Raw genomic sequence first — 22,415 nt, 5'->3', positions numbered from 1 at the left:
TATCCTGTTTTGGATATTCCTTCTGTCTTCCTTTCATCCAGGGTTCTGATCTATCCTTTGGCCTTTATCCCTCTAAACCTTCATATGAACTGTGTCCTATACTTGAATTTTAATTTGGCAATACTCCTTTCTCCCCTCTGCGTATTGGAATGCTTCCATTAATTCTATCCTAAATGAAGTCTTTCCAGATACCTCCCAATTCTTTTTTTTTTGGAGGGTGGAAGGTAGGGCAATTGGGGTTAAGTGACTTGCCCAAGGTCACACTGCTAGTTGTGTGTGTGTGTGTGTGTGTGTGTGTGTGTGTGTGTGTTTAAGTGTCTGAGGCTAGAGTTGAATTCAGGTTCTCCTGACTCCAGGACCAGTGCTCTATTCACTGCTCCACCTAGGCACCCCCCTCCCAATTCTTATTGTTCTTGCTGTCCACATACCTAGATAAAGATTTCTTCTTTGTATATCAACATATTTTTTTCTTGACTCACCTGTATTCTATCCTGTCCCCAGGAGAATGTAAACTCTTTGATTTCAGGGATTATTTCATTTCTGCATTTACATTTCTGATACTTTGTACCTTACTGTACTTTGTACCTGTACTGTACTTACTGTACTTCTGTACTTTGCACCTTACTTTGTGTATTACAAGCTCTTTATTTATTTCAATTATCCATTGTAGTTATTGCGTTACTTAAAGATTAAAGCATAATTCGCATTGCCTCTAAGGATACATCCTTTCAGGTGAATGGCTCTGATGGGGATCGATACTTCGTGATTTTATTAGAAAAAAATTTCAAAAAACATATCAATTCTAACTGAATTTAATAGACTCAGCACAAGTTCCCAACTTGGGACATTTAGTCATTGTTTTCTCTGGTTTCCCTAAGGACTTTGTGCCAATTTACTAAGGGTCAGGAAGTAAGCTCTAAAGGGAGAGCCTTCCAAATTTGATAAGAAGGTAATTCAATCATATTTGGCTATTGTTCCTCTTACAGGACCCCCCAAAAAACAACACTCAGACAAGACTTTTTTCAAAAGGCATTTCCGTGTTATATTTTGAAGAAAGTTTGGAAGGTCTTACAAGGAAACCTCTTAATTGTCCCTTAAAAGTGGAATTGCGTCAGTGTGGATAAGACATAGTGTTCAAATTGATCCCCAGGGGCTGTACTCTTAGAAACTGTCCAGAGTTTAATTGTTAAGCAGAGAATTTGTTTTGAACTGTGTACCAGCCATAGAAATAGAATGATTGGCTATAGGACCTGACAACGTATGAGTAGATCAGACTCTTAAATCTTTGGGCTCACAAGCTGTTCTGCCCAGACATTAGGGTTTGTGAAATCAAATTCATAGAAGGGGTAAACATGGTTAGATAGTTTTTTGTCTGGGGAAAAAAAGAAAAAGGAAAAGATCTGGAGGTTTTAGTGGACTACAAGTTTCAAAAGAACAACAGCCAGCAAAGATTAATGTGTTCTTGGACTACATGGAGATTCACATCTCTCAGAAATAAGGAGAGATTCTGTCCTAGTCTGCCTTGGTTGGACAACATCCCGTATCTGAGATATAGGATTCAGCTCTGGGTGCCAAGTTATAGCAAGGATACTTCCAAGTCATGGAGAATCCAAAGGAAGGTCAAAGTCCAATAGAATGCCAAAGGACCTCAAGTCTATGCCAAATTAAAATATGATGAAGGGAGTTTTGTGTGAATGTGGAAAACCTGTATTCTGATTTTGCTTTAGATACTCACTATCTGTTTGCCCCTGGGCAAGTCACTGAACTTCTGTTTGCCTCAATTTCCTTATCTATAAAATAGCTAATAATGGCACCTTCTTCCCAGAGCTGTTGTGAAGATCAAATGCTTTTGTCTTTGTGAAGTGCTTTACAAACCTTCAGGTACTTTATATGAGCTATTGTGATCATTTTTATTGTTGATCGTTGTTGTATCTCACAATTCTGTATTGCATACAAACTGGTCTTCTTGCTGTTCTTTTCTCAACGTGTTATGCTTCCCATCTTCTGACCAATCTGTCCTGTCATCCTGACATATACTCTTTTCTTACCTTCATCACTTAGAATCTTGAGTTTCCTTCAATCCTTAGCTCTGGTCATTTCTGTAGGAGACACTTCAGGTCCCTGACCCCTGCCAGCTGTTAGTACCTTCTTATCTCCAGAACACTACTTTGGTTGTCCTTTGTATATATTTTGCTTTTACTCATCTGTGCACTGTTTCAAACACCCATTAGAATGTAAGATCCCTGGGGGCAGGAACTATTTTTTGTATGTATTAGCATTCCTAGAGCATAGCACAGTGCCTGGCTTATTATGGGTTCTGAAGAAATTATTTTGAAATGAATGGAATGAGGATAGAAGATGGAAGGTTCAGATAAGTTGTCTTCAAATACTTAAGGACAGTCAGGAGGAAGAAATTCTGACTTCCTCTTCTTGGCCCCAGATGCCATCCTCTTCTGACTTGGGCACAATGGAAGGAAGTTGTGAAGAAGCATATTTAGCTTGAAGTTGTGTGGATCACACCAAAATGTGGCAGGTTCTCAAAGAGCTGGGAGGACCAGATTATCTTGTCTCTGGAGGAATCTGTATGCAGACCAAGAAACAACAGTGAGAGCCAAACATGGAACAACTGATTGCTTTAAGATTGTAAAAGGCGTATGACCAAGCTGTATATTGTCTCCTTATTTGTTTAACTTATATGCAGAGTACATCATGTGAAATGCCAAGGTGGATGCCAGAATGAAGGTTGCTGGGAGAAATATCAAACGATCTCAGATATGGAGACAATACCACTCTGAAAGTGAACAACAATTAAGCCTCTTGATGAAAGTGAAAGAGGAGAGTATAAAAACTGGCTTGAAGCTCAACATCCAAAAACTAAGATCTTGGCAACTGGTAGCATCACTTCCTGGCAAACAGAGGGAAATGAAACAGAAGGAGTATCATACTTTATATATTTGGGCACAAAGATCACTGCAGAAAAGAGTGCACCCAGGAAATCAGAAGCCACTTGTGCCTTGGAAGGACAGCTAAGCAGAGACATCACCTTGCCGATAAAGGTCTACATTGTCTAAGTCTTAGTTTTCCCAGTAGGAATGTATGTCAGTGAGAGCTGGATGATAAGATTAGAGTAGAGTGCTGCAGAATTTAGCTTATTTAGCCTAAGTTGTGTGGAGACCACCAAAATGTGGTAGGTTCTCAAAGAGCTGGGAGGACCAGATTATCTTGTTTTTTGAATTGTGGAGCTAGAGAAGACTTGTGAGAGTTCCTTGAACAGCAAGGAGACCAAATTAATCAATACTTAAAGAAATTAATTCAGGCTATACACTGTAAGTTCAAATATTGAAGCTGAAGTTTAAATACTTTGGCCACATAATGAGAAGATGGGACTCATTGGAAACTACCCAGATGTTGGGGGGAAAATGGAAGACAAAAGGAAAGAGGGACATCAGAGGAAGAGATGGATAGATAGTGTCATGGGAGCAGCAAACCTGAACCTAGATGTACTTTGGGAGGTAGGGGAGGAAGAAGAGCCTGGTTTGTTATGGTCAATGGAGTCACAAAGAGTTGGACACTCCTCAACAATTGCACAACAAAAACAGAGGGCAAAATGTCCCAATAGTGAGAGCAACCCAAAAGTGGAATGGGTGGCAGCAGGAGAATGTAGTAGGAATCTAATCCCTGGAGGGCTTCAAGCAAGAGCTAGTCAGCTGTTTTGTGGTGGGGATTCCTGTTCACAAGTTTGGACTCACTGGCTGCTGAGGTCCTTGCAATGCTGAGATCCAGTAATTCCAGATTTCAAGGAACACCTGAGAGCCTTTCTGTGTTTTTTCCTTCAAAAAACAAAATTTAAACTCTTTGTGAACATCTCTGAAGATTTTGGGATCAAAACTTTGCATCATGGAACAACTTCCCAAACTTATTTTCATCTAGAGTCATTTTACAGTCGTGGTATAGTGGGAATAGCCCTGGGTTAGAATTCTGATTGTCACTTATCTCTATGTGAATTTGGAGAGTTCAATTATTCTGTGTGGGCCTCAGTTTCCTCATTTGTCAATGGGTATGATATTTTCCAGAAGCAATGTAACATAACAGAAAGGGAACAGGCTTCCAAGTAAGCCAGAGTTGGGTTTAAGTTCTCCCTCTGACTCATCCTGGTGGGGGGACCTTGGACAAGAATGTCTTGTAAACTCTCAGGGCTCCAGGAAAGTCTCTAATGCTGAAAGTTGCAGAGCAAATGCAGATCTGCATCAGGTTAGAGAGTCTTTCCTATGCCAAAGAAATCAGAGATCTCCTCCAAAAAACCTCCTCCTATCCTAATTGATAATGTCATTAAGATGAAATCATAACATATTCAGTCACAGATTTGAAGATACCTCAGAGAGCATCTAGCCAAGGAGTCTTCAGATTTTTTGTTTCATGGATCTCTCTTTGGCTGTCTAGTGAAGCCTAAGGACTCCTCAGAATAATATTTTAAAGGCATAAGATATACAGGATTACAAGGAAACCAATTATATTGAAATGCAGTCATTAAAATGTTGAAACACACATTTATCAGCCCTCTGAAATTTGTCTGTGGAACCCATGTTAAGGATAGCTAAAGTAGTTCAACTCCCTCATTTTACAAAAGGGGAAACCGAGGCAGATTACATAACTTGCCTAGGTTCACTTGGCTGGTTAGTGTCTGAAATGGGATTTAAGTCTAGGTCTGCCTGACTCTAACTCAGATACTCTATCACCATCCACATGGTCTCAAAATTCTTTGTAAAGCATTAGCACTTTATAATTGTCAGCCGTTACCATCACCATCACCGTCACTGTCACCGTCACCATCACAGTCACCATCACCATCACTGTCACCATGACCGTCACCATCACCGTCACAGTCACCTTCACCGTCACTGTCACCACCACCATCACCTCAATTACTCACCTCCTACTCTCCTGGGACAGCCCGCTACCCTGATGCAGGTCCTATACCCGATGTTGCCTCAAGTCTCTCCCCACTCTAATCCATCCTCTCCTCAGAAGCCAAATTGATCCTTTTGCAGAGGAGGAAATGGAGGCACAGACAGGAAGGTCTGAATGTCGTCCTTGAATCAGAGAGCACGTATCTGCTTTCCCAAACATCATTTAACATCTCTAAGCCTTAATTTCCTTCCTCATAAATGGACATAACTACACACACAGAATATTAACATATTTACATGCGCATACATATACAGACATAGGTGGACATATATAAATACACTTATATCCATATATGGTGGTTGTTTTTTGTTCTCAAGGAGGATTGAAAGGGTATCACTGTGCTAGAGTCAGGTTACATGTGTCTGATTGTGGCTGATCAGACCAACATTAGCTCGGAATGTTCTATCACAGGTCCGCGCGAACATTTGGGCTGAATTCTCAAAATTTGTGCTTATCATGTTTCTTCTGAGCTGCTTCAGTTCTGCTGACTCAAATCAGACAATGTGTAAAGCACTTTGCAAAGTGTAAGCTCTTTAGGATGGTAGTTCTAGAGAATTCTATAGTGACTTCACGGGACAGTCTGCCCAGCCCCCTTATTTTATAAATAAGAAAATTGAAAACCAGCTGGGTCACACAATTTGCTGAAGGCCACATGGCTAGTAGAAGTAAGAAGCAGGATTGGAATCCAGACACTGACTCCTGAGCCTATGCTCCTTCCGTTGTCCCAAGGCATCTTTCTAAATCTTGCAGACATTCTCTCTATTGGCCTTTTGATTTTCCTCACCTATTTTGCCTCGGGTCACAGAGAAAAGAGGCTCTTTGGATGTGACTGGCAGGAGAGGCCAGCCACCTACTTCCATCAAGGTGACCCTTTAAAGGGTCCATTTCTGGGGCGGCTAGGTGGCACTGTGAACTCTGTCTCTCTCAATCATGACAAAGTTTGCCCATCTCCAATCTCATGATTCCCCCTCCCTTTACATGATCCTTCACATATCACTGAAGGGCTCAGCTATGGCACCTCCCATTTCTTTCAGTACCTTACAATACTGTTCATCTTTACTGGATCCTTACTTCTCTTGGAATTCCACTCCCTGTCGGTCATCTTTGTTTGGTCATGTCCATGTTATTGGCATGCCCTAACCTTCATCCTCTGTTACCTTGCTTCAGTTTTCCATGATTTCCTTTTTATTTAAATCTCTTGGTTGTGAGTTGACTTTGCACGCACTTCTGTTCCTTCAGGAAAGTCCTAGTCTTGATCTCCAGGCCAGGTGACTAACTATAAATAAGACAGATTGTCAGCAACAGCCTCATTTTAGCAGGCAGGGGAGCTTCGCCTGGCTATGGAATTTTCTTGAACACAATTGGAAGTGTTATTACTGGACTCTGGCCCAACAAAAGCATGGCAGTATAAGCAAAGTACATAGGAATCGAGTATTTTAAGATAAAGCATTTCTTGATCATTTACCGTGCAGCAGGCACTGTGCTGAACACTGAAGACAGAAATGGAAGCAAACAAATCGGGCTCTGCCATCCAGGTGATTGCGTTCTAGTAGGAAAAGACAACACATAATGGGGCCTTGAAAAAGTATTGGTACAATATCATGGTCTGGAAATGGTGACTGGGACGTGACATGCAGGGAACTACTTCTGGACAAAATAAGGTAAATGCTCACTTATAAGGGCTTAGCAAGGACCTCGGGGATCTTCTAATAACTTTGGAATCTGCAAAGCATCTTATATAGATAACATCTTTATTTTCACCATCTCTCTGTCCTCTACCAAGTAGGCACTGTAAATATTAAGAATATTATAATATATAATTAAGAACATATTATTATTAATAATAAAATATTAAGAATATATTATTGTTCCCATTTTAAAGATGAGGAAACAGAGACCCTGAGAAGTTAACTGAGTTAATCATGGTCCCACTGCTAGTAAATGGCAGAAGTGGGATTGGCATTCACATCTCTCAGCCTAACACTTTGTACAACATATGATGATTCTTTTCATTTTACAACCATATCATTTTACAAATGAAGAGAGTAGGGCCCAGAGAGGTAAAAAGATCATGTAACTAGTAGAGACTGAAATGGACTTAAACCCGCTGTCCTTCTTACTCAGTGAGAATAGAACAGTCACATTAAAAAAACAAATGCATAAACATCAACAAACGCATACTGTCCATGTACTGGACCAACCAACTGATTGAGTCAACTCCATCAGAAGACCTGACAACTCACTAATACAAAGTCAGCAAGACGAGTTGGTGGGTTCACTTGACTGGCCACCATCCTACAGCATGTACTCTAGGAAGTCTGTGTTTAGCCAAGGCTGCACAGCTATGCAAATGGCCCATGCTCTATCACTATGGACATCTGATTGACCCACTCTTTATTAGATTGTGCGCTCCTTGAGAACAGGGACTATTTTCCCCCCTTACTTTGTATCTCCAGCACTTAACACAATGCTTGGCACATCGTCCATGCTTGATAAATATGTGCTGACTGGCTTACTGACTGACTTTTCCGTGTTTCTTCAAGAAGTCTGGCAAAGCTTCATCCAGACTCTCTTCCCCAGGCCACTGTGGGGGCTTTCCCAGGTCTTCTCAGGACAATTCAAACAGCTGGTTATTTTCATCCAGATAGCTAAATAGGCCATATGTTTAGCCACAGCCTGAGATATATTTGGCCATGATTCAAAGGCCGAATAAATATTCACCACTGTTCTCCATCTTATTTGGAAACAGCTAGTTTAGTAACTTGTCACAGCTCATTGTGTGTGTGACAGAGAGGATGTGAGACAGATAGACTGAAAGTTAGAAAAGCTGAAGAGTAAGGGGGAGAAAGAAAAACGTAGGAAAAAGAAGAGAGAAATGGAGAGAGACAGAGAGAGAGAGAGACAGAGAGACAGAGAGAGAGACAGAGGGAGACAGAGAGAGAGAGACAGAGAGAGAGAGACAGAGGGAGAGGAAGAGGGAGAGGAGAGGGAGAGGCAGAGGAGAGAGAGGTGAGGTGAGAGAGGGATAAACAGAGAGACAGTGATAGAGAAATAGAGACAGAGAAACCACTGCCCACTGCAGAGGAAGATGGATGAGGGAGAGAGAAAGAGGAAAAACCTCCTACATAAGGTTTCCCTGACCCTCCCAGCAGTTCCTGCCTCCTCTGCCCTCCAAACATTAGCTTGTATTTATCTTGCCTGTTTCTTTGCACTGTCATGTACCAAATGCCTAGAAGGTTCTGATTTTTTTTTTACTTCCACCTCTGGACTTTCTTAAAGTTTTAGCTCAACTTCTACCTTCTGTAAGAAGTCCCAACCCCTTGCCCTCACTGCTAGTGCTTTCTCTTTGAAATTATTCTAAATCCAATCAGCTGTGAAAATCAAACGGTATAGATAGTGTTTTACAAATCTTAAAATGCCATATGAATACTAGTTACAATGAACAATAGTAGTAATAATGAAAACAATCTTGTAGGCATTTAGTTGTAACAACTTAGGGGGCTGCTGATATAGTGGCTTTGGGGTGCACCTTGCATAGTGTGACTGTTACCCACTAAGGAGCCTTGAAACCCTTCAGGTAGCCTAAATGCCATCTCTCAGGATCACTGCTCTAGTGGAAGAGAGAGTCAGGGTGAGGTTCCCTTAGAGAACACATAGACGTGATGCCACCATGATGGCTCAGTCTATAAGAGGCTTCCTTCTCCCACTTCTCATGCAGAAGCCCAGGGAGAGAGCTCAGAGCTGTATGTTCAGGAAAGCCAAAGAAGAGAACGGACTAGGGGTAGCATCAGTCCTTTTATGATCTCCTTCATTACACTTCGTTGGATAAGCCTTTTCAATGCACCATCCTCCTACCGTCTCCATGGGGGTCAATAGAATGTTGCATCTTTCCAAAATGCCAAATCTATCGTTTGCCAGCATATGTTGCTCTGTGGGATGGGGGAACACAAGGACATATGTGCCTATAAATGGAGGGAGCCCAGCTCCAAAGACACAATATATAATATTGAAAGAGACCCTCAAATTCCATTTCATTGGATGCATTCTAGCCAGAACCCAATGATACCTGTTACATGAGTCAATCAATCACCCCTCACCCTACTTAATGTAAAGAGTGAGATACCCTAGTGCTGGTATATTTATCAGGTAGAAACATCTCCATGTCATCAGTAAATTAAAAATATTTCAATTCAGTGAAACATGATGCACATTGAGATTGTCCAGGGACATTCAGTTGTGTTACATGGGTTTGGTATAAAATAGCAAGCCGATTTGGATGCTAGGATAATCTGAGCATCTCCTAGGACAGAGAGAGTGCTTCCATCTAAGTACTTGAGAAAGGATTACTTTCGGAAGTGGGAGGTGAAGAACCTCTGTCTCCTTCCCTCCCAACCTTGGCCAGAAGAAGCTTTGTGATTTTGAAAGGTGAGATTTGGACTTCTCATTGGCATGATAACAGCATACTTGAGATAGCAGTAGCTGGCTGCAGTGTCTGCATCAGTTACAGAGGACAAACTGAGGTCACTGAGGCAGGGTAAATTTAAGACCTTACAAAGAGCCAAGCAGAAAGCTATACCCTACAAAGGGGAATTTTGTAAGGCCCCCACAAAGAGGAGAAAAGGACTTCCAGAAAAAGAACTAGGAGTTGTTACCCCTTTTTGCTACATTGACCATGTTTTCCCTTGTGTCCTATGCATACTTGTGGGATAATGTGTTAAAGATTTCTGAGGAGATGTATGCAGTGACTATTCCTAAAACAGCACTTTAGAAAATACCTATATCTAATATCTGTCTTTTCTGACATTAAAATCAACAGATAATGATGGATGGAAGAATATTATTAGGGGGTCATGGATAATTAATTACATTAGAAAATTGTCTTTAGGGAATTAATCTCAGGCACTCTTCTCTTCCCCTAAACCACAGTTAGGGCCCCCAGCCATGCTGTCCCCAAAAAGTTTTTTGCTCCCTGCAGTACCACACTCACTGGACATGTGCTCACTCCTCCTCACCCACAGCCACAGCCTGGGATCATGTCTGGTCAGCACCAATAGGCAGTAATTATCAAAAAACTATCTGGCACTGGCTGAGAAATAGAAAGGTAAATCAATGGAATAAAGAAAAAGTACAATTTACAGCAGCAAATACAGTAGTTTTGTATTTGACAGGTCTAAGACTTAAGATTTTGGGATAAGAATTCATTACTTAGTAAAAATTGCCGGGAAAACTAGAAAGGAGTGTAGTAGAAATTGGACGTAGACCAATGACTTATACCATTTACCAAGATAAGGAAAAATGTATACATGACCTAGATATAAAGAGAAATATTACAAGAAATTTTGAAGAACATGGAACATATTACTTATGAAAAGGCAAACATTTTATGAATAAATAAGAGAGAATAGAGTGAGGTGTGAAATGTATAATTTTGATTATATTAAATTTTTTAAAAGTTTTGTACAAATAGAACAAATGTAGCCAAGATCAGAAGGAAAGCACGAAATTGGGGGGGGGGGATTATTTTTACTTTCTCAGATCAAGGTCTCATACCTTGAATGTATTAAGAACTTTGTCAAATCTATAGGAATTCGAGTCATTCCCCAATTGATAAGTATATGAACAGGCTGTTTTCAGTTAAGAAATAAAATAATTAATAGCATATGAAAAATGCTCTAAATCATTGATTGATTAGAGAAATGCAAATTAAAGACACCTGAGGTATCATTTTATGCCTATCAGACTGGCTAAAATGATTGAAGGGGAAAATTACAAATGTTGGAGGGGATGTGGAAAAATTAGGATGCTAATTTGTTGGAAGAATTGTGAACTGAGGAGGGCGGAGCCAAGATGGCGGAATAGAAGCATGACCTTCCCGCGGCTCCGGCTTCCACCCTCCCCAATCTATATAAAAAGGGGACTCTAAACAAACTTTGGAGCTGCAGAACCCACAAAATAACACAGAGAAGCTAACCTCCCGCTGAGGACAGCCTGGAAGGCCGGCAGGAATCAGCCAGCGCAGCACTCTGGGAGCAAAGCCCAGACCCACTTCGAGGCTTTAGCCCCAGAGTGGGCCGGACCAGCCAGCCAGAGGGACTCCAGATCAGCAGCAGCTGTGGCCTTTTCCAGAATTATCAACACATAGATGCGAAGGACAAGGTGAGAGGCCAGTGCAGTCTGGACTTTGGGACCAGTAAGTGGGAGTGCATGGCTTTTGCCCCTCGGGCGAGAAGCCACTGAGGCACCCACACAGTCAGCCAGCACCACATGGCAGCTTCAGCTCCTGGCCTACAGAGTGTAGGAGGACCAAGCACCAGTCTGAGGGGTAATCGCTCTTGTTTTAACCTGCTTGGATCTGGATTGCAGTCTAGGGTGGAGGTCCTGGGGTGTGTGTCCAGTTTGCCAGATCGTGTGGAGGCTTCAGAGAGGGCACCCATCTAATACCTCTGGCAACTGAGAAAACCCCAGCGTTTGGGATGAAAGCTCCCCTGTCTGGTGGCAGAGTCCTACTGTGGCAAAAAGCCCAGGGGTCAAATGACTGAGGGGTGACATGACCAGGCAAAGGAAACAAAGCAGACAGAAGATTCCAACATTACATTCCTATTTTGGGGACAAAAAGGAGCAAAGCATGGAACAGGAGGAAAACAGTGAAGTCAGAACTCCTGCACCAAAAGCTTCAAAGGAAAATACAAGCTGGTTACAGGCCATAGAGGACCTTAAGAAGCAGATAAGAGAAGTGGAGGAAAAATTGGGAAGAGAAAGGAGAACAATTCAAGAAAATTATGAAATGAGAGTCAACAGCCTGACTGAGGAAAATAATACCTTAAAAAACAGACTGACTCAAATGGCAAAAGAGGCTCAAAAAAGCAATGAGGAGAAGAATGCCTTAAAAGGCCGAATTTGCCAGATGGAAAAAGAATCTCAAAAGCTCACTGAGGAGAATCATTGCTTCAGAATTAGATTGGAGCAAATGGAATCTAATGACTTTATGAGAAATCAAGATGCTGTTAAACAGATCCAAACAAATGAAAGAATAGAAAGCAATGTGAAATATCTCATGGGAAAAACCACTGACCTGGAAAATAGATCCAGGAGAGATAATTTAAAAATTATTGGACTACCTGAAAGCCATGAGCAAAGTAAGAACCTAGAAATCATCCTCCAGGAAGTTCTCCAAGGAAACTGCCGTGATGTTTTAGAACCAGAGGGCACAATAGAGGTTGAAAGAATCCACCGATCACCTCCTGAAAAAGATCCCAAAAAGAAAACTCCTAGGAATATTATAGCCAGGTTCCAGAATTCCCAGATTAAGGAGAGAATATTACAAGCAGCCAGGAAGAAACAATTTGAATATTGTGGAAACACAATCAAGATAACCCAGGATCTGTCGGTTTCTACACTGAGGGATCAAAGGGCTTGAATATGATATTCTGGAGGTCAAAGGATCTGGGATTAAAACCAAGAGTCACCTACCCAGCAAAACAGAGTATCATGTTTCAGGGGAAAATATGGTCATTCAGTGGAATAGAAGACTTTCAAGCATTCTTGCTGAAAAAACCAGAGTTGAATAGAAAATTTTACATTCAGATACAAGAAGCAAGAGAAGCATGAAAAGGTAAACAGGGAAAAGAAATCATAAGGAACTTATCAAAGTTGAACTATTAGCATTCCTACATGGAAAAACAATAATTGTAACTTATGAAACTTTTCTCAGTAGTTGAAAGGAATAGAAATACACACACACACACACACACACACACACACACATATATATGAGGTTATATGGGCATATGAATACAAAAAACAAAAAAGAATTGTGAACTGATCCATTCAAGAGCCATCTGGAACTATGCCCAAAGATTTATTAAATTGCCTATATCCTTTGATCCAGCAATACCACTATTAGATCTATTTCCAAAGAGGATTAGGGGGGGAAAAGAACCTATAAATTCTAGAATGTTTACAGCAGCTTTCTTTGTGGTGGCAAAGAACTGGAAATTGCGCAGATACTCATCGATTAGTGAATGACTGAACAAGTTGCGGTATGATTTTGATAGGGAACTGTTGTGCTATAAGAAATAATAGCTCGATGATCTTAGAAGAAAATGGATAGACTTGCGTGAAATAAATGAAGAGTTAAATGAGGAGAGCCAAGAGAATGTTGTTTACGGTATCAGCAATATTGTTTGAAGAACAACTTTGAGTAAATAAGTGATTTTGAGTATAATAAATACCCAAATGAACTACAAAGGACATATGAAGGAAGACAATATCTACATCCAAAGAGATTATGAATAGAAGCATGTATAGGATTATTTTACAGTTATATACATATTTGTGCCTAATGGTAGCCATCTCTGGGGTTGGGGGGGAGGGAAGAAAAAAAGGAAAAATGAGAATTTTGCATCATAACTTTATAAATTTGCAGTTTTGTGTGCCATCATCCTTTTTATTATACCATGTTATGGGAATCCTTGTTTTATTCATAAATTAAAAGAAAACAGTCCTCTGATTCTTAGGGTTTCTAGAACCCTGCTGGGAGAAGAAGAAACCATAATTTCTCAACCTGACTTATGTCCGTGCATTCTGCTTCATTCTATAAAATGCAAACTCCTTGAATGTAAAGATTTTTTAAAAAATCTTTTTATCTGCAACACATAGTATAGTATTTAACATACATTGAGCATTTATTATGTTTATATATTTATTGACTAATTGATAGGGAGAGGGGTGAAAGGAGAAAATAAAGAGAGACAGATACAGAGACAGAAAGAAACAGATGGACAGAGAGATATACAGACAGACCAAGACAGATAAAGAACAAAACAGAGAGAAACAGAGACCAAGAAACAGAGATAGACAGATACACAGATGGAGAGATATGCAGAGAAAGAGACAGAGACAAAGAGATAGAGAGAGATAAGAGCAGAGATTAACAAAATAAAGATCCTCAGAGCTACAAGGGACTTGAAAATGAGAAGATTTCCATTTCCATCTACCTTCAGGTGAGGTCCTGTGTTCACCCCCTGCCTTTTGGGCACACAGCAAAAAATCATAGACTCTTTGAGGTCATCTATTCCGGTTTGCTGAAATGATACTTTCTACAATGTCCACATCTGGCAGCCTGCCCAGTCTCTGCTTCATCATTTCTAGTTATGATAAATACATCTTTATCTTCACCTCTTTGGAAATCCCTCCCCCCAGCACCACTTAACAACCTATTTCATTACTGAGATACCTCTAATTGTTGGGAATTTTCCTTTCTCATTGAAAACAAATCTCTCCCTGGAACACCTAGTTCTCTTCTCCATTGGCAAAAGATGCCTCATCACTCTTCCAGGGGACAACCTTTTAAATACTTGAAGACAATCATTTCATCCCTATAAGTCTTTTCTTCTCAAGGCCAAACATTCCTGATACTGTTAGCCAATCTTCTTATGGCAATGCTTCCAATGTCTTCTAGTTCCTGGTTATCCTCTGGACGTGATTCAGCTTGTCATTTTCTCTCCTGAGCTATGGTATCTGATAGCTGAGCACAGTAGAGGAGCTGCCTAAGGCAGAGGACCACAGGGCAGGGTCCGGGTCCTTCTACTTGGACAGCATACTTCTGCTAATGCAGCCTACCACCTCATTAGCTTTTTTTTGGGGGGGGGCATGTCATACCCACTCATGATGAGCCTGCAACCTGGTTAAAATGACTGGGTCTTTTTTTCCCACAAAATCTGCTGTCTAGGCCACTTATCTCCTCCATCTTGTACTTGTACAGTACTCTACATTTTCAGATTTGGTTAAGAACCCCTTCTAAGCTCCCACTCTCATGACTCACCATGCATGGTACTAGACTTGTCCCTGAGCTCTCCAAGGCTCTGCTAGAGAAGTTCAAGCTTGGAAAGTTCCTTCAAATAACAAACTGGTGAGTTTGACTCCAAGAACCCAGCTAGCTAATCTCATTGGTGAAAGGGGGCAGGATGGTAGAGGGAGATCTATATTTAAAGCCAGAGCACCTGGGTTCAAGTCCTGGACTTTTACTTACTGTCTATATTGTGGATCTTCATGCTAGAGAAGTATATGGCAAATCACTCCCGGATATTTTCTAGGAATCCGCCCTCCCCAAATGGGGTCAACAAAGAGTCAGACATGACAGGAACCACTGAACAATGACATGGTTTTCTCAGCTGAATCTATGATCCTATATTACCTATTGGAGACCAGTCAGGTGACTGATTACAGTGACCACAGAAGTAACTAAAGCTTGTGTCTACCAAGAGAAGTACCCACACATATAGAATTACGGGTATTTTGAATCACATGTACACAAAAATCAGAACATAAGACAAAATCTGTTGAGCTAGATTTATGGGTCATCCAATACAATATTCCTTCTGTGACTAAGGCACACAGACTGAATATGTTGTTACCTCATTTCCCCATCCCTGTTGCTTTTTACAGGTTGGCCCCACATCTGTAATGCATTTCCCCTCCCCCTCCACTAATAGAATCCTTAGCTTCCTTTGGGGTTCAACCCCTATCCTGACTGTTGGTGGGAAATCATTTTTGCACCCTCTTATTATTAATGTTCTTCCCATCATCCGCAAATTATCTGTCTTCAGGTTTTCTCTCTCTCCCTAGCATAACAGAAATGTTCATGAAGGTCAGGAGTGTGAGTTTAAAAAAAAATTGTGCCTTTGTATTCTCAGCACCTAGGACAGTGTCTCATACATAGCTCTTGGAGATGCTTATTGAATTAGATGGGGTGGGATTTGTTTTAACTGGATTGTGTTGGATTTGATTGAATTGGTTTGTAATGAATGGGATTGTAATTTCTCTCTATGATAACTTCCAAGGCTAGGGTGCAATCCCCTTTATTAACCCATTATGGAACTACCAGGATTGGTTGATGGCTCTCTGTCAAGGAAGTGGGAAAGGGGCTTTTTGTTGCTCCAGAAGGGGGATGAGATGTTCTCTTATGTTCCTTGCAGTGCTGAGATGCTATGAAATATTTGTTGAATTGACTTGAATCAAGTCCCTCACAAGTGGTCATTTACTCTAATTTGATTAGTCAGATATTTACTAGGCCTTCAGTGTTGGGGAGCTCACTGTACATCATAAGAGTTTTTGTTCCATTTTTAAAGTGCTAGGAAGTGGTTTTTGTTTGTTTGCTTCTCCCACTCCCCCACCCCTTTTCAGAAGATGTGGCATGGACAAGTGGAATGAGAACTGGATTTGGAGTCAGAGATCCTAAGTTCAAATCTCAGGTCTTCTACTTACCTGCTATGAAACGTAAGATAAAGTTTCTCCATCACTTTCCCTCTCTGGGTCTCAGTTTCTTCAATGTAAAGTGAGTGGATTGGGCAAGAGGATTTCTGAGGTCCCTTTCAGTGCCAGTTTGTGAACCTACCAAGGTGTAAAGGTCTTCAGAATTGGCCTGATAACGGCCTGTATCCATTGTCAAGACCACCCTGAGTGTTGAGCAGGAAATGGATGAAGGTAATGGATTTTTTTCAGCCATAGAAACTCTAAAGACCATCTGTCACAGCAAGGCAGGTTTGTAATCGGTTTGTAAGGGGATGAAACGCTGGAAATATTAAAATTCACAGAAGATGGTGTGGGGCTAGTTACCAAGGCCCTCAGGAGTCTGGCTGAGGACTGTTGATTTGATGGAGGAATAGAGTATTGATCGGGAAGTGATGTGATGAAAGCTACATTTCCAGAAGATTAATCTACCTATGGTTTGTAGGATGGAGCATGGATAGAAAGGAGGCAGGAAGGTCAGTTAAAAAACCCCATCCTTTGAGGCCCCATGCCTTCGATAAATGTATTTATCTAAACTGGAAAGGACAAGCTAATTTCTTAAAACATCAATGGCAAGGACCTTGGAGAATATCCTAATGGACCCTCCTCCTTCTATTGTCTGTTACGAGTAGGATTCTTTTTTTTTGCTATATGTGGTTCCTGACACAGTGCCTAGAACACAGTAGGAACTGAATAAATTATTGTGGATTGACCAATTGGCAAAAGTTAGTTATACCACCTATTACTTGGGAGTTCTTTATAAAGAACATCGAGCTATGAACTGGAAGGTGCTCTATAGGTGACTAATTCCAACTTGCTCATTTTACAGATGGGTAACCTGGCACCCAGAGAGGTTGTGTTTGCCGGGCAGTGTGTAGGCAATAAGCTACAGAGCTAGGATTTTGTCTCAAGCCTTTGTTTTCAAATCCTGCATCTTTTCCAATGTACCCATGCTTTTGGAATTGTTTTCTGTTCATACACAGTTGAAGTGAACAAGTCAAGGCCTAAGGATCTATGTGGAGCCATAGCATGGCATAATTAAAGAATTTCGGAGTGGGAAGGGACCTCACAGACCATTGACTCTGACATAAACCTGAACAGGAATTTTCTCTACAACATCCCTGACAAGTGGCCATCCAGTCATTGCTTTCATACCTCCAGAGATGAGGTACTCACAACTCATGGGTACCTCTTGTTCCACCTGGGGGCACCTCTAATTGTTAGGAAGTCATTTCCTAACATCAATCCTAGACCTGTCTCTTGGAAAATTCTACCTACTGCTCTTCATTTTCCTATCTAGGGCCAGGCAGGACAAGTTTAATATCCCTTCCAATTATGTACAGATTTATTTCATTTCACAAAATCAGAGTCACAAAAGTTGAGTTAGAATCTTTGCTTGAATAAAAGATTTCCATAGCAAGTGGCCATACAATATTTGCTTGAAAATCTCCAAAGAGTCCTCTCTTCACCAGGGTTCCTTCAATGGATACTCATATAATGTGGTCTTCATAAGATCAGTATACTTGATATATTCCTGTGGCTGGTGATGAGCAAATGACTATTTCCTGCTCCTCTAATACTTGTGATTCCAAACTTACATTAGCCTCAGTGAAAACCTCCCCTTTAGTCTGCTCCTCCAAAATCTATTGTCTATTAACGAATGGTACCAACATCCATTCATTCAGTCAGTCAATAAATACTTATTAAGGCACTGTATTAAATGATGGAGCAAAAGAAGCAAAGGAAGGAGACAGGCCCTGTCCTCAGGAAGCTCACAGTCAGTTAGAGAAGATAATATGCAAACAGCCATGCTCAGACAAGCTATAGACAAGATGAACTGGTGGTAAACCAGGGAGGGAAGACACTAGCACTAAGAGAGATCAGGGAAGGTTTCCTGTGAAAGATGGGCTTTTAGCTGGGACTTGAAAGAAGTCAGGGAAGCCAGAAGGCAGATTTGCCAGCATTCTAGGCATGGGGAACAATAAAGGAAAATGCCAGTCAGGAGATTCAGTGTCCAGTGTCACTGGCTCACAGAGTGCTACTAAAAATCTACTACGCACAAGACATCTCCCAGGTTGCTATAGCTCAAAACCCCATTTTGTCGTCTTTGATTCCACCATTTTCTTACAGTCATTAGTTGCTAAGTCCTGCAGATGCCCAACATCTTTTGAATGAGTTCCCTTCTTTCTACTCACATGACTACCAGGTCACAGCACCTTTCATTTGGACTACAGCAATAGCCTCCTGCTAGCCACCTCCAGCATTTTCTCTCTCCATGCCAGCTATCACACAGCTGCCAAAATAAACTTCCTAATGCACAGGTATGACCGTATCCATCCCCTGCTCCAAAACCCTTCAGTGGGTGCCCATGACCCATGAAACAGAACACCAGTCCCTTGGCTTGGCATTTAAAGTCCCCCACAGTCTGGCTCGCATCTACCTTCCCAGCCCTGTTTCGTATCATTCTCCTTCAGGCACGCTATGTTCCAGCCAAACTGGACAACTAACTGTTCCCTGAACTTGATATGCCATCACCTGCTGTCCTACAAGGTTGGAATGTATTCCCTCCTCTTCTGTGACTGAAATTCTTCTCTTCCTTCCACACTCAGCTTAGAAGCCACCCCTGCCACAAGGTTTTCTTTAATCCTGCTAGTGACCAGCTCTCTCCTCCTATGACATTTTCCCAGGGAATTCTCTCCTTTAATTTTTCCTTTACCCCCTTCACAATCAAACTAGTGCCACACTTTCCTGGCTATATACTGTGTCTCCCAAGTAGACTCTAAGTTCTATATGGGTAGGACATGTATGATTTTTTCACTTTTATTTTTCATGCCCAGCTCTGAGCCTTGCCCAAATTAGATTTTTAATAAATTTTAATTTAACTTATTGACTGCACAAAATACAACACCTTTAGAGTCAGGGTAAATTACAAATATAAACTCTTGACAATAAAAATGATTCGTACAGGGATATGAAAACTGAACTATATAAGGGGAAGTTTGCACTGGTTAATGTCCAAGGTCCCTTCCAGCTCTGAAATATGATGTCTTATATTTTAAGGTCTCTGCTACTTTGAGCATTCCATGTTCCGAGATGTCTTCCAGCACTAGCCTCCTATGTTCTAAGGCCCCTTTCAGCTTGTCATTATGTCTTCTAAGGCCAAGTTAAGTCAAAAAGCATTTGTTGAGTGCCTACTGTGTGTTAGGGAGTGTGAGAAGGGCTAGGAATATAAAGAAAGGTCAAAACCATTCCTGTCCCCAAGAAGCTCCCACTGGGGAGAGAAACAACGTACCAAAATCCAGGCATCTGCAAGATGCGTATTAATTATGGAATCCAATATGGATAAATGGAAAGTCCTACATTTGGGGACAAAAAATTCCACCTTAAGCAGATGGGGGAAGCATGTGTGGAGAGCAGTAGTTCTAAAAAAGATTGTCAGGCTTTTCTGGTGGTCTACAAGCTTAATGCACTTCTTTAATATGATGTGGTGGCTAAAATTCAAATGAAATATTGTGCTGCATTAGGAAGAACTGTTAGAGATGATAGACTTGTTGTGCCTGGCCCCAGAGAGCAGAAGCAGAAGCAGCCAAGGGAAGTTGCAGAGGCCACTTTCAGCTTGATGTTAGGATATGCTTCCTAACATCGAGAGATGAATTCCCCAGAGTGGACTGGGGCGTTGGACTCCTTCTCTTCAGAAGTAATGAAGGAGAGACTTGATGCTCGCTTTCCAAGTCTGTTACAGGGGGATGGTTTGCAGTAGATATGACACTGAGAGCCCTTCCCACTCTCAATTCTATAATTCTGTCACCCTCTTGGTTGTACGGCCCTTTTGAGATTTCACTATCATTCTCTGTTTGTAAATAAATGAAGCAAAATTTCTCATTGAGGTCATAATTCTTTTTAATAGAGAAATCATCTTTAAGGATGTGATCTCTGGCTTATTTGTTTGTTTTAATTAACTCAGTTCATTATTCATTTTCCCAAATCAGCTGCTCGAGACAGACCTAGTCTTTAGTGGAAATTAATAAGCTCCCTTGATGGATCAAGCCAAGACCCAGAAACATATACTCCATCTCTCATCTCCTCCATAGGTACGGTTTATTCCCTTTCCTTCAGCATGCACCATGCATCTGGGTCCCCGCCCCCCTCTCCCATGACCTTCTCCTTGATGGGAGCTAATGGAATTGTCTTCTTTATGTCCTCATGTTCCATTTCTCAACCTGTCTGGACTTTACCCTCTGCAGGTTAGCAGGGCTATGAAGTAATGTAATTCATCACCACTTTTAAGGCAGATTTATATAAAGAGGTTTGGTTTTTTTCCCAGGGAAAGGGCTGTCTACTTAGCATGATGGTTCTCGGGCTCCTCTACTGGTGCTGGAGATGATATTTCAGAGATATCAAAATGCCAACAAGCACTTTGGTTTTCCAGAAGAGATTTATGAAAAGTATTTCTCAAAATGAGTGTTTAAAGGCAGCAAGACCAATGGAATGATTTCCACTTCCTCAATAGCCACCCCAATGCCCTGCTGCTTCGCGGAGTTTACCGGAATTGTCGGGAAGTAGATGTGTTAGCCATTATCAATGGAGACTTTTGATAAACCATATTTTTAAGCATGTTATTTCAAAGAAAATAATAACTCAGGGCATGGGGTGGAACAGGGAGCAGAAAGGGGATTCCTTGCAATTCTGACATTCGAACACGGGAGTAGTCACTTTCAACTCTAATGTTTTACATTCTAACATTGTATGTTCATTCTTTCTTACCTCATAGCCAGCATGCTATATTCTAAGGCACTTTCTAACCATAAGATTCTATGTTCCAAGGCTCTTCTGGCTCCGACTTTCTGACATTTTATCTGTAACATTCTAGGTTCCAACATGTAAAATCCTAATAATTAGAGCAATTCAAAACGGGATTGAACCACCCACAGCAAATAGTTACTCCTAATTCCCCTTTGGTCTTTAAATGAACCTTAAATGATGACTCCTTGTTGTCTACCACATGGTACCAAAAAATGGGCCAGCAGTGTCTGCTTAAACAAAAATTTTCATTTCTGTATGCTCCATAACACTAAATATTGATTGACTCCACTCCACTGATGTTAGTTGAACATGGGTCAATTTTGGCCATTTTAGTCTAACAAGAATAAAGCCATCCAGTGCCCAGTTTCCAGAGGAATAGGAAGGAATTTCTCTGACCAAGGGGCATGTATCGGCTGCCATTTATGAGAATAAAAACAGTTGACACTTATATGGTGCTTTAAGATGTACAAAGCAACTTATTCTGTCCTTGTTGCAATCCTATGAAGTCGTTGTAACAAGAAGTTGCCCTTAGGACCTTATTATTCCCATTTTCCCAGTCAAGAAGGCTCAGAGAAAAGCAACGTCTTGTTATATCAGATATCAAATGACTATCAGAGGGAGGATTCGGATTCAGGTCCCTCCTGACTCCAAAAAAGGAACCCTTGTGGCATAATGGAAAGAGAACCAAATTGGGATTCAGGGACCTTGGATTGTGTCCTAAGGTCTCTTTCATCAGCGACATTTGGTGCTCTAAGTGCTGTTCCTGAGGAGACGTTCTATCTTCTCATTTCCCTGCAAGTTCACTGGTCCTTTGCTGCTAGAGACCCCCATGAAGTGCAGCCTCTCTACAAATCTTGACTTCGACTTCCTTGACCTTGAGTCTAGCCCGGCCAATTCTCAGGAATTTCCTGTGTGTATCAGCAAGACGCCCATGGGCTGATGCTTCTACATGCTTCCAGACAAAGGCCCCTTTCCCCGAATATCCTCCGGTTGATTGGGGAAGCTCTTCTAGATGGAGCTGGGTCTCTGGTCATCTTCTCCCTAATCCCGTTATGTTAATGATCTGTTCTCAGTCCCTCCAATTGTAGTATTCTGGGCTCTTGACATTCTAAGAGTCTTCTCAAACTAACATTCTCTGTACTAAATCCTTCCCAGTTCCAATATTGGATTGAAGGGGCCTTCTAGCTCCGATATCTTACACACAAAGTTTCCATCCAATGCTAAAATTCTACAGTCCCTTCTAGCATTCTCTGCAACTTGATTCTTTACCACTTTAAGAAGGGGTGTTTCCATGAAACTTGTAGGCTAGTGATTTTGAACAGGAAGGCCCACAAACTATAACTGTTTTGACATAT

The 22,415-nt window shown here is 41.2% G+C and overlaps 1 long non-coding RNA gene across 1 annotated transcript in view; it reads right to left on the bottom strand.

The window, feature by feature from the left end:
- Positions 1 to 1,159: 1,159 nt before the first annotated feature.
- The window catches only part of LOC138164930 (uncharacterized), a 37,338-nt gene continuing 16,082 nt past the window's right edge, over positions 1,160 to 22,415 (bottom strand). The window contains exon 3 of the long non-coding RNA XR_011169231.1: positions 1,160 to 2,580. This is a non-coding gene — a long non-coding RNA (uncharacterized lncRNA). The remainder of the gene's footprint in view (positions 2,581 to 22,415) is intronic.

The sequence above is a fragment of the Petaurus breviceps genome, unplaced genomic scaffold (genome assembly GCF_028583685.1).
Source record: "Petaurus breviceps papuanus isolate PSGF00001 unplaced genomic scaffold, PetGlider_PUasm1.0 207, whole genome shotgun sequence".
Taxonomy (NCBI): domain Eukaryota; kingdom Metazoa; phylum Chordata; class Mammalia; order Diprotodontia; family Petauridae; genus Petaurus; species Petaurus breviceps.
The sequence above is the reverse complement of the archived record's forward strand: the minus strand, read 5'-3'. Positions and strand labels throughout refer to the sequence as shown.